General features: G+C 39.4%; 1 long non-coding RNA gene across 3 annotated transcripts; it reads left to right on the forward strand.

The window, feature by feature from the left end:
• The first annotated feature begins 5,488 nt into the window (after positions 1-5,488).
• LOC133252727 (uncharacterized) lies at positions 5,489-13,654 on the forward strand. Of its 3 annotated transcripts, none has more exons than XR_009738065.1 (6): positions 5,489-5,729; positions 7,372-7,532; positions 8,435-8,514; positions 8,938-9,033; positions 9,141-9,361; positions 13,526-13,654. It is a non-coding gene; the product is annotated as an uncharacterized LOC133252727 (long non-coding RNA). The 3 variants fall into 3 exon arrangements; XR_009738063.1 differs by having other exon boundaries at positions 5,496-5,987; XR_009738064.1 differs by lacking the exon at positions 5,489-5,729 and adding an exon at positions 5,999-6,117.

Genomic DNA, 13,654 nt, shown 5'->3' on the forward strand with positions numbered 1-13,654 from the left:
CTAAACCTGATATGAGATAAAGGGAAATATTTATAAGAAGAACCCTGAAATACACTCAAGCTCAAAAATAGGTTGAAAAAAGTTGTTCAAGGAAAAATTAGCTAAACTCAACAAACAGAACTAATCCTCATAGATGTCAATACAGGGAACATAAGAAGAATAGAGTTGGTAACCTGAGAGAGATTTGGTAGGATATTCTTCAAGCAAAAATTTTGCTGTGAATAATAAGCCCTTAGGAATTTTACTGAAATACAAAACTAAGTTTAATTGAGGGCTGAACAATAGCATGGACCCTATGAAGGTAAAATCAATGGGCTGGAATATCAATCACATTATTCTTGCATAACATGCAAAAGAAGAGAGAAGAAAGGTATTAGAAAACAAGATAAAAGTCACAGAAGTATTTCTCTGGGTCTCTAATGTCTCAGCTTCAGGAGAAGAATTGAATGAAGAACAGAAGAAGTTCACTGTGTTGGAAAATGCTTAAATATTCAGATGAGAAGACTCCGTCTACCAGATGATGACCAAGAAAAATAATTTTTAAAATACCTACCAAAGTCCTACCTATAAAAATTTCAAGTATAAAATGAATATACTAAATTATCTAGAGAGAATAAAAAAATATAACAGAGAAAGAATCAGATTGACTTAAAACTTTTCATTTGAAATACAGGAAAGGGACTCCCTGGTGGTCCAGTGGTTAAGAATCCACCTGTAAAAGCAGGGGACATGGGTTTGATCCCTGGTCCAAAAAGATCCCACATGACATGGGGTAACTAAGCCTGTGTGCTGCAACCACTGAAGCTTATTTCATTTAAATGAAATAAATAGTATGTAATATCCATAAAGGAGGGTGCAAAATATATATAGGAGATTTATAATTTTAAAGAATAAGCAGCGGGGACTTCCCTGGCAGTCCAGTGGTTAAGACTTCATCTTCCATTGCAGGGGGTGTGGATTTGATCCCTGATCAGGGAGCTAAGATTGCACATGCCTGGCAGCCAAAAAACCAAAACATAAAAAAAGAAGCAACATTGTAACAAATTCAATAAAGACTTAACAAATGGTCCACATTAAAAAAAAAAAAGTAAATAAAAAGAATAAACAGAAAGGCATTCTCTACATTCTCTGCCACACCATTGCCAGGCTATCATATTCGATTCTCTTCTAGCAGGTAATGTCAACAGCAGAGGGGGTATCTTTGTAGCTTCCTCTCAGGTTCTAGACCCAAGAAAAGATCAAGGGACTAATGAGGTAAAGAACTGTTTAACGACATGGCATTTTGTGCTAATCTGCCCCTGTACCCTTCCTTTTGTCTCTAAGTGGTTAACCAAAGGTGTTGAATAAGATAAGGGCTGACCTCATGTCATACTAGGACAAATAGAAACAAATTATGTGGGACTCACAAAAGCATATGGTGAAATACAATTTTCTTCAGTATACAGGGAGGTGTTAACAAACACATAAACACATTTTACTATTTGTTTTGAACATTAACTTTCACTAGTACCAATGTAAGGGTCCTTTATTGTTGCTATTTGATGAAACAGGCTTCTGAGATGCCATTTTGACTTGTGTCCTGAGAAAAGAGCTCAGGAGCAGTGCTGTAGCACGTGCCCCGGCACCCCCCCCCCCGCCTCCTCCCCCCTCCAAATAGCCCTGAGAATATTTGTGATTAGGCCTCCTGGAATGGATAATTTCCATTTCTATTCTTGACATTTATTCCTAATTATCAGTGTGGGGAAGGTGGTACATAAACTGCTTCTGGACTTATCTACTATTAATTTTGGACCTTTGAATAGGAGATGTTTTTAAAAGTCACATCTCCACCTGTGATCTGGAGACACAGAGAATAAGCTAAAAAGTAGACTGTACCTGACTCACAATTTCCAATGCTGTGAAAAGGAGAGGCCACATCAACAGGATAGAGCACAGAAAGGAAAACAGTCTCCTGGGAGCAATTCTGAGACTCATTAATGTACCCTATTATTGATTCCGCAATAGAACCAGCAGCAGTCGTCCTAGCTTCCCATTGGGAGGCAAATAATTACTTGCTGGGAAAGGTAATTCAAATGGGGTTCTTATAGAAAGCAAATAAGCATATGTAAGTCACACTATCAGATAAAAGAATATCCTTGGAACAAAAGAAATAAAGTGCAGAATGAAAGAATGTAGGCTACAACAACATAAAATTTCCCTATTTCCCCCTGCTAGTTTTCTCCTCCCAATTTCTAAAACACCTCTAGACTAAAAAAACAGAAGTGACAAGCATCATGACTCAGATTAATACAAAATGAAACCCTGTTTGTGCCTGCAAATACATAAAATGAAACACATAAGATTACAAAGAATATCGGTAATACTGAAATGCAATGGTCAAAGTATTAAAATAACATTTATGGTAATGTAAGTGCTGCATATTATTAACAAAAAAAAAACCAATATCTAACAGCTGATCTACTACCAAAATTTTATAGTAAATTATATTACAAGGTATCTGCAACGACTGTAATGTGATGTGCACAACAGAATCTCTACCCTGAGTCCCCTGACACATTTCTTCCACCGTCAGTATAAGGGTTAACATGTCTATTTCTGATGCATGGCCCCTTGAGAAGACGAAGTATTGAGAAGATCCCAGACCATTTTAGTGCCTCCCTTGAGGGTCTCTGAATCTAAGGATGGAGGGAAGCTCTGATTCTGGAGTTGTATCAGTACAACCAACCTTAAGAGGTTCCTTGAGACCACTCATAAAATAAGCCTTGAGTCTCTTTCAACCCATTTTTCAAAGTTCTGTACTTAAATATTGCCACTGAATTTTAAAACTCTTGCAACTTGGGTTGGGTAACTGGACTTGCACGGTGATTTCTCTTCTGATAACTAGCACCACATGGAAAGCAAACTAGAGTCTTCAATGCCAGCCTTCGAGAAGTTTAGGGTTGGGGGAGTGCTAAGTATACCCTTTTGAGGATATCCCCCATCCATGACATAGTTGCTGGTTAGAGACAGGATGTTGAGGCAATGGGCATGCCTGTATCATTTCCAGGGCCTTATGTCTGCCTTGGTGCTCAAATCTTAACTCTAATATTAAGTCTTATTGGAGTGTTGCTATCAATGACCCCTTTTCTTCTTCAGCCCTGATTAGTTCTCACTAATCACAGAATTCAGGCAACTCTAGGGGTTATTGGTGAAACCTAATAATTTCTGGCTATAATCTTCTCCCATTCTGACCTAATCTTATTTCTTCAAGCAGGGCTCCCCTGTTCATCATTAATGGACAATTGTAGACCTAGCTCCAGCATGGACTAGTTATTAGATTTTCCCTTTCATGTTGATGCACAGTTATGATTTCAATTGATTGCAAATAAGTTATACAACCCACTCTGCAGGGCCCAGAATATAGAAATAGTTAATGTAGAATATAGAATGTAGAAATATAGTTATCTAGAATATAGAAAGAGTTAATCTAGACTATAGAAAGAGTACAGAGAACAGGTCAATGGCAGGTGCTTGGAACAATGGCTCTCAAACTCGACTGCCTGTTATGATCACCTGTGGAGTCTTTGAAAAATGTTGAGTCCTTGGAAAACAGTATGGAGGTTCCTAAAAAAAAACTAAAAATAGAACTACCATACGATCCCACAATTCCATTCCTGGGTATGTATCTGAAAAAAACAAAACACTAATTTGAAAACAGACATGTACCCCAATGTTCACAGCAGCATAATTTACATTAGCCAGGATATGAAAGCAACCTAACTGGCCATCAACAGATAAATAGATAAAGAAGATGTGGTACGTGTGTGTGTGTGTATGTGTGTGTGTGTGTGTGTATATACATATATATATATATGTATAATGAAATATTATTCAGCCATAAAAAGAATGAACTTCTGCCATTTGCAACAATGTGGATGGATGCAGAGCCTATTAAATGAAACAAGTCAGACAGAGAAAGACAAATGCTATCTGTTATCACTTACATGTGAAATCTTAAAATTAAAATGAATGAGTAAAGCAAAAGAAAAATAAATTCAGAGACATAGAGAACTAACTAGAACTAACTAACTAACTAACTAGTGGTTACCAGCAGAAAGAGGGAAAGGGGAGGAGCAAGATAGTTATAGGGGATTAAGAGATACAAACAACTATGTATAAAAATAAATATGCAACAAGGATATATTGTACAGCACAGGGAAACAGCCATTGTTTTTTATACTTCAAACAGAAAATAATGTATTAAAACATTGAATTGTAATATATACCTGAAACTAATATTGTAAATCAACTATACTTCAATTTTTTAAAACAGTAAGAAAAATGTTGTGTCCAGAACATATCCCTATCAAGTAAATCTGAATATGTGGAACAGGACCCAAGCATTATTACATAATTATCACAACTATGAAAAAAAATAAAATGATTATCTCAGTATCTCTTTGGGTGATATGACTACTCATTGCTCTTTAATTTTCTAAGTTTCTTTGCAATTTTAGCTTTCTGTCATAACTGTGTATGGCTTTTATGATATGTAAATGATTAATCTATTTTTGATTTAATAACATTCAAATAGGAATAGAGTTGCAAGGCTTCATATTGTTACTGAAATGCAGATCTGTGTACCTGATGCACAATGAGGCCAAATGATACCAAAACATTGGGGTTTGGAACAGAGAAAGGTTTATTGCAAGTCCCACAAGGAGATGAGTGACTCATGCCTTAAAAAACCCCAAACTCCCCAAAAGCTTTCAGCAAAGCCCTTCTATAGGAAAGGTGAGGGAGGGGTGTGGTTAGTTGTTGCAAACTTCTTGGTGTCAGATTCTTTGTTCTTGAGGTCATGTCATGGTCAGGTAATGACATTTCTGTAAATCTCTACCAAACAAACATTATTCTCTGTTCTGACAAGGAAGGGTGAGGTCCCAAGGCACAGACCTTTCACCCTCTAAGGTCCCAATCCTGATTTAAGAGGAACCAGAGCTAGTTGGGAGCTCCCTCAGGGCCAGTTGCCCAGATTCTGTCAGCTGTCATCACCGAGGGAGCCAGGCACCCAACCCAACTGGCCCTCAGTGTCCTCAGGCCACCCAAAGGGGGGAAGACCAGGTCCCACAGATTGTGGGACAAGGCAGATGCCACTGCTATTAAGTTGCAGAGACCAGGATGGAGGAGAGGTTCACCGCTGCCTCAAGGCCCAGCCCAAGGCTAGTGGGTGGCCTTGGTGAGGGCTCTAAAGCCTTGCAGGACACAGCTCCAAGCCTGTTCTCTGGGCACCCCAGCTCACCCACTGGCCTAGGGCCAGATGAGCTGGAGGGCCTTGGAGATAAGGCCGGGATCTGCCTCAACCTCACTCTCCACCTCATAACCATCACTTAACTGTTGTCTCAATCCCCTCACTAACTGTCCTTTTTTAACAGTTGGTTGCTTGTGGGCGGCACCCACTGCTGCACTAGCAGGCCCACTAATGGATGGCTCATTGACAGTTGGTTGTCAGTGGGTGGGGCCCACTAAGGTACCAACCAATGACTAAGCAGGACCAATTGTTTAGTAACAGGGCGTAATGATGCATGACAATGGCTGCTGTGTTAAGAGCCTAAGAGCAGAATTCACTGCGCTCTGTTACATACAGACTGCCTACTCAGGCAGACTGCCTCTGTGATTGGTTGCAGAGGTGGGGATGGGAGAGAGGTTCACTGCTGCTTTAAGGCTTGGGCCAAGGCCAATGGATGACCTTGGTGAGGATCCTGGAGCCGTGCAAGACACAGCACCTAGCATGTTCCCTTGGGCCCCCAACTCATCCCAGAGAGGCCAGGACTGCATCTTACTCCACTGCCCGCCTGATGACCACCGCTCTACCAAGTGTTGTCTGAATGACCGACTAACGGTCGCTCATTGGCAGCTGGTCGCTTGGAGGAGGGGCCACGGCAGGCCTAACCAATAGCTGGGCAGGACCATTAATAGTCATGTGGTAATCTTTGCTTGGTTATGCGGAGGTGAGGGACTGGCCTGTGGGGTAACTGGTGCATACCAACGGGGTCGTGCTATGGGATGCGAATGGCTGTGTTCTGTTAAAATCTTATAGAAAGACAAAAAAATGCCCTGCTCTGAGAAGTACGGGGAAAGGTGATGAGCAAAGAGAGTGGGAGAATCTGAAATAACTTGCTTTTTTCATATAACTTGAGTTTTTCAGTCAAGCACGTGACAACATTACAGGTTGTAACCTGGAGTTTATGAACTTTGGTCAGTCCTACAATCTCCAGAAATTGAGTGGAAGTACTGAGTTTCTGTGAATGTCTTTCTGGTAAAAGATATTCAATGAGTTAAGCAGATTTTCAAGGAGACTCACAACTCCACTGCTTCAGATTCTTGGTGTCTGAAGGTGTGATGTAAGAATCACCTGCATGGGAAATACCATGCGTCTTTGTTAAAATGCAGTTTTAAGTTCTACTCCAGGCCCACTGATTTAGAAATGTTCAGATAAATAAGATACTTTTTTAAAAATTAAAAGTAAGTTTCAATTATTCAATGGGTCATACTAAAAAAAGAAAAAATTTAGTTACTGTTACCTACAACCACAAGGATAAATCTTAAAAGTATTATGCTAAATGAAAAAAGCCAGACACAAATGGTTATGTAATATATGATTCTACTTACATGAAATAGGGGAAGAGGTAAGCTTATAATGATGGAAATCTGATCAATGTTTCTCAGGGACAGAGGGTGAGTGAGGGATTGATTAAAAAGGGAAATGGAGAAATTTGGGGGGTGATGAAAACATTCTATATCTTAAGTATGGTAGTAGTTACATTATGTATACATTTGTAAAAATTCATAGATGTATATACCTAAAGGGGAAATTTTATGTGTGTAAATTATATCTCAATAAAGCTAATTTAAAGAAATTAATTTCATCTGAAATTAAAATTTTGGCATATATTTTAATTTACTGAATCTGTCATTCCTGTCTGATACTGAAGTGAAAAAACTCCTTTTTTAAAAGGAACCTCCAGTAATTTGTAGCTATAGCATACACAGATGTTTCATGACTTCAGTGCTAGAGCTCTTCTGTGAACTTAATACTATACCACCAATCACCGGACAAACAAGATTGTATCACTTGTTTACAATGGCCTGGGTAACTCTGGTCCCCACCTAAAGTGGATTTTTATAGTTATTAGAAGCAACCATGTGCTTTATACCATAGGCTGCCCAGTTTTGCAATGTACAGTGGCTAGCAGGAGGAAATTTTTGTTTTGATCATTTCAGCCTGGCAGTTTCAGAGAGTGCTGATGCCTCTTTGTGGGCTGAAACCAGGAAGTCTGGTTGAAAAGTTGCTAATGAAAAGGCAGTAAGGCAGTGTTTTCCTTTCTGTTTCAGAAAAGGACCTGCAAACACGAATAACCATCCTTTTGCTGAGGGAACATTGCCACCTAGCAACAGAATCAAGGCTCCAGACCAAGGATGCATTCCAGCTACACATTTTCAAGTGCACGGAGTTGCAAGTTTGGCTTTTAGTTGCTTTCCACTTAGCATTTAGGGTCTGTATGCTTTCCACGGAAAGCAAGGGAAAAAAGTCATTAACCAGTAGAACCTAGGTTTGTGAAAAGCAAGAGGAAAAGATCTTTTTAATTTTTTTTAAAAAAAGACAGTAATATAAATAAGACTAGATTCCCTTTAGTAAGCACTAGTATGAGGAAAAAATATGCAAAACTAAATAAACTACATTGAAAGAAACTTCTTCCTGCCAAAAGCTTATGTGTATGAAATTCACATTTATTTTGCAATGAATAAATGTTCAAGTTTCTGATGTATACAAAAGGCTGAATAAAAATGATCAGAAATTAATACATAGAATCTTATATATAAAAACAGCATTACTTGGAAGCATTAAGCTTGGCTCCCACTTGAAATTCCAGGATTAAGAAAATGTTTCTCTCAAATCTAGCTAATCCCACAGTCTCCAAACTTATGCCTACAAAATTCACTACGTCTCCTGCCATGTGTGTTTCTAATATAGGAAACAAATCTTGTCATCAGAGATGAGAAACTAGTCAGAATTTCCCAAGCATTTGATGTGGGCTTTTTTTTCTTTTTGACAAATAGTAACTCTTGGCTTAGCACAACCAATTTTTTAATAAATATGTTCTTGTGACCTGTAGCAACAAAGATTATATTGCTGTAATAAATATTTAGTGTCCTTGATTTGATGCTGAAGAATCATGATTCCAAGGTAGTATGTGGTCTTACAGTTAGTTACTAAGTATGGATATGTTTTATAAATTTGTATAACCTCCATCAATGAGATTATTTCATATAGAAAAAAAAATTTGAATTTTCAATCAAAGCAGTCACCTCTTTCTTATGGCAAACTTATAATGGGTCATACATAGAACTACAAACACATAAAGGAGAGAAGAGTATCATTATGTCCATTTTACAGGTGAAAAAACTGAAGCTTGGAGGGCATAAATACTTTGGCTGAGACCACATAGCTAGCAAGTGTCAGAAACCACACTTCAGGTGAGGGTGGGATGATTTGAGAGAATAGCACTGAAACATGTATATTACCATATGTAAAACAGATGGCGAGTGCAAATTCACTGTATGAGGTAGGGCTCCCAAAGCTGGTGCTCTGGGGCAATACAGAGGGATAGGGTGAGGAGGGAGGTGGGAAGGGGGGATTCAGGATGGGGGGGGGAACACATGTAGACCTGTGACAGATTTGTTGATGTATGGCAAAAACCATCACAATATTGTAATCATCCTGCAATTAAATAAATTAAAAAACAAACAAACAAACACATTTCAATGCCACTGGCTGGAACTCCAGAGGATGAGAGTTCCTTACTAGCAAGGCAGTAAAAACTTGAAATACTTGGCTACATCTCTACTTAAGCCAGGCTGAAGCAGGTAATGCCTACATACCTAGTCAATCTTCTTCAGGTTGTGTCCTAAAAGAAGGATAGTTGAACTCCAAAGAAACCCACAGCCAGATCTCAAGGACATCTATCCTACCAGAGAAGACTCCAGCTGTCTCAGGTAGGGTACTGGACACTGGGTAGTGCCCCAGTAATCAAATGCTATCCTAAATCAACTACCTAAAACCTGATGGATTAAAAGACCAACCATATTTCTTCTGCTCACAGATCTGCAATTTGGACAGAGATCAATGGAGACAGCTCATCTCGGCACCAACTGGTATAGCTCAAAGGCTGGCACTGAAGTCATTGAGGGCCTCTTCACTTACATGACTGGTGATTACTACTAGCTGTGGGCTGGAACTTTAGCTGTGGCTGCCAGTCAGAATACCTATATGTGACCTCGTGTGTCCAGGGCTTCCTCACAAAATGGTAGCTGGGTTCCAAAGGTGAGCATTCTTAAAGTTTCAGATAGAAGTTGGAGTGCCTCTTATGACAACTTTAGAAATCACTTAAGCTCACTGTTTTGCATTGAACTGTGTCCCTTCAAAAGACATGTTCAAGTTCTAACGCCCAGTACCTGCGAATGTGATGTTACTGGGAAATTGGGTCTTTGCAGAGGCAATAAAATTAAAATGAGCTCATATTAGGTTAGGCCCTAATCCAGTGACTTGTGCTCTTAGAAGAAGAGGGGAATTTGGAGATGGGACACATAAGGAAGAATGCCTTATGTAACAACAGCAGAGAATGAAATTATGCATCTACCAACTAAAGAATGCCAAGGATCTCTGGCAAACACCAGAAGCTAAGAGGCATGGACAGATTTTCCCTTGTGTGAGTCTCTCAGTCATGTCTGACTCTTTGCAATCCCATAGACTGTAGCCCATCAGATTCCTCTGTCCATGGAATTTCCCAGGCAAGACTACTGGAAGGGGCAGCCATTTCCTTCTCCAGGAGATCTTCCCAACCCAGGGATTGAACCCAGGTCTCCTGAACTGCAGGCAGATTCTTTATCATCTGAGCCACCAGGGAAGCCCAGATTTTCCCTCAGAGCTCTCCAAAAACACTCAATCTTGCTGACATCTTTATTTCAGACTTCCAGCCCATAAAAGAATGAATGTCTGTTGTTTAAACCATCCAGGTACTTTGTTATGGCAGCCCTAAGAAAGTAATACAATCACATCTGCTGCATTCTATGCATTGAGACAGCCACAAAGTCCAACCCAACTTTAAGGGAAAGGTAAACAAACTCCAAATTTTAATGGAGACTAGCAGGACTCTGGAAGAGACTGTGGAATTTGAAATACTGCTATCTTCATTTTGGGGAAATACAATTTGCTGCAAGAAGAAAACTCCAATCCATAAGACTTGACCATCTTTGGGCAGCTGCTTTGCTGAACTCTATATCCTGGACTACCTAAAGTTTTCAATATATTCTTGACTTCATGTTGCAAAGATATTGAGATTATAATTCACTTCTTACTACATTGTGTGCTGGGGTTAGTTCATAAGTGAAGATTTATCCTATATACATATATATATTCCCTCAAAAACAGTAAGAGCTGCAAACACTTTCCTTTTTTTTCCACTCCGACAAAAAGAGCTTTGAATGGACTTTTGTATATGGTTTGACATAAAAACTGGTGACAATCTAGCATGTTTATCCATTTGTACCTAATTTAAAAAATTTTGTGATCCAAGAAGCTGGGGTCTGAGGATGTTGTGTCCTCTTTACTGACAAGATGCAGCCAATTCATGCATTTTGGCTGCTGTGACATGAGAAGTCGGTGTGAGCCTTGGTGGTGAATAAGCCCAGGTCCAGGAAGACCCATTCCCCTTGTGTTTAATGTCAGTGACACCTGCTAAAGAAGAATTCTTCCTACTCTCTGTACAACTCCGAAGAAATGGATGATGGCCCCTGGGTTATACCACCTGTGAGCCCAGGGAGTGGACACAGAGCACTAGAAAGTGTTCCCTAGTACCAGTGTCATCCTCTTCCTGCCATTATGCAGCTGATGAAAGTGAAAGTGGAGAGTGAAAAAGTCGGCTTAAAGCTCAACATTCAGAAAACGAAAATCATGGCATCCGGTCCCATCACTTCAAGGGAAATAGATGGGGAAACAGTGGAAACAGTGTCAGACTTTATTTTTTTGGGCTCCAAAATCACTGCAGATGGTGATTGCAGCCATGAAATTAAAAGATGCTTACTCCTTGGAAGAAAAGTTATGACCAACCTAGATAGCATATTGAAAAGCAGAGACATTACTTTGCCAACAAAGGTCCGTCTAGTCAAGGCTATGGTTTTTCCAGTGGTCATGTATGGATGTGAGAGTTGGACTGTAAAGAAAGCTGAGTGCTGAAGAATTGATGCTTTTGAACTGTGGTGTTGGAGAAGGTTCTTCCAAGTCTCTTGGACTGCAAGGAGATCCAACCAGTCCATTCTGAAGGAGATCAGCCCTGGGATTTCTTTGGAGGGAATGATGCTGAAGCTGAAACTCCAGTACTTTGGCCACCTCATGCGAAGAGTTGACTCATTGGAAAAGACTCTGATGCTGGGGGGGTTTGGGGGTGGGATAAGGGGACGACAGAGGATGAGATGGCTGGATGGCATCACTGACTTGATGGACGTGAGTCTGAACTCCGGGAGTTGGTGATGGACAGGGAAGCCTGGCGTGCTGGAGTTCATGGGGTCGCGAAGAGTCGGACACAACTGAGTGACTGAACTGAACTGAACTGAGCTGAGCTTTATTTTTATTACATGTTCCCATACAGACAAGAGTTGGGGAAAAGGAGTTGGGCATCTCTCCGAGACAATTCCCCACTGTCCACTTGGGACACTAGCGCCCTCAGTATAGAAATCCTGTCTGACTGTTCTACCCGTCAGGTGTGTATGAAGATAACAAAAACAAGACCACAGTCCCAACTGACACCTCAATTACAGCCACGAGGCTGAGGTACCCAGGTAAGCCACACCTGGGTTCCTGAAACCAACAGAAACTGAGATCATAAATATGTGTTGCTTTAAGCTGCTAAATTTTGTGGTAATTTGTTATGAAGCAATATATGATATGTACTCATTTGCATCTGGCTTTTTTCAGTCGACATTAAATTTGTGAGAGTCAGCCATATATTTGCATATAGCAAGAGTTCATTCACTTTCACTGTTCACTGTAGTATTGAAGTTACCACAATTTATTCCCTTTGTGGCCCATATTTGGGTTATTTCTAGTTTGGGACTATATGAATAGTGCTTCTTTGAACAGTCTTCTGTGTGTTTCTTGGGACATATATGTACAGAGATCCACTGAGGATACCCTAGGAGTGCAATCGCCAGGTCACAGGCTAGGCATCCCTTCAGCTTCCCACAGAATGGCCAGCATAAAGTGCTGATACCAATTTACTGCTCCGCTAGCAGTGCATGGAGTTCCAGTTGCTCCATTTCATCAACTCTCTTTCTCGTCTTAGCTATACTGATGTGGCGATACCTATAGTGGTATCACATTGTGGTTTTAATTGCATTTCCCTGATTATTGTTTGCTTTAATTACTTAACTTTCACTTCCCTCATTAGGATGAGCATCTTCTCATGTTTTTTGATTATTTTGGATATTCTCCTTTGTGATGTGCCTGTTCAAGCATTTCCCATTTTTCTGTCAAGTGGCCTTTTACTTACTGAGTTCTTATTCAAACTGAAATCAAGTTCTTGTTAGAAACAGATACTGAAAAGACTTGTCATTCTTTGATTGAAAAAATCCATTTATTGAAAAACACTGTACTGTCACCTTTGTCATATATGACCATATATATGACCATATATGAGTCTAAGTTAAAACCTTTCTCTTCCATTGCTCTATTTCAATTCTGTGTCAACACCACATTGTTGTAATTATCATAGCTTTAATGAGTCTTGTCTGATAGTGTGAGTCCTCCAACTTTGTTCTTATTTTTCATGTCTTACTATTGCTTGGTCTTAAGAATCTCCAATTTAGATTCAGTTTGAACTTATTCACACATTTGCACACACATATGCACACACACACACAGGGATTCTGACTCTTGTTGCAATAAATTTGTAAAATGTGTGGAGATCACTGATTTTCCTATTGCATCAAATCTGCAGTAAGTGTAGAGATTACTGATTTACAATGCTGAGTCTTGCAATCTATGACCATGATATATTTGCCCATTTATTTACATATGATTTAATTTCTCCCAATAAAGTTTCTCAGTTTTCTGTGCAGAATTTTTGCAAACTTTCCAGTATACTTATTCCTAGGTATGTGATTTTAAAATAAAAACAAAATACTTTTACTATAAAATAAAACATAGCTTAAAGGAACGATGTAGACAAATTTATAGCTTAATGATTTTCCAAGACAAATTCCTTTGTAATTGACACCCAGGAGAAGAAACAGAACTTTGCCTAAAGCCCTTCCACATGTCCTGATCCAATTATAATTCCTTTCTTCCAAAATATAATCATTTTCCTAACTTTTATAATTAGCTTTTCCTTAAACTTCTTTATAAGTGTATCACCCAACTTTACTTCCCTAGACAGCATGGTTTAGTTTTGCCTAGTTTTAAATAATGATTTTTTTCTCTTTCAATTTACAGGTCACTTTTTCATTCTGTTATTGCCCTTCAATTTATCTGCTGAAGAACACAAGGCATTTGACATGTAGCGTTTCCCACAATACAGGTTTTCCTGAATACATGTCCATGGTGAAGTTCAACACGTTTCTC

The sequence above is a fragment of the Bos javanicus genome, chromosome 8 (assembly GCF_032452875.1).
Source record: "Bos javanicus breed banteng chromosome 8, ARS-OSU_banteng_1.0, whole genome shotgun sequence".
NCBI lineage: Eukaryota > Metazoa > Chordata > Mammalia > Artiodactyla > Bovidae > Bos > Bos javanicus.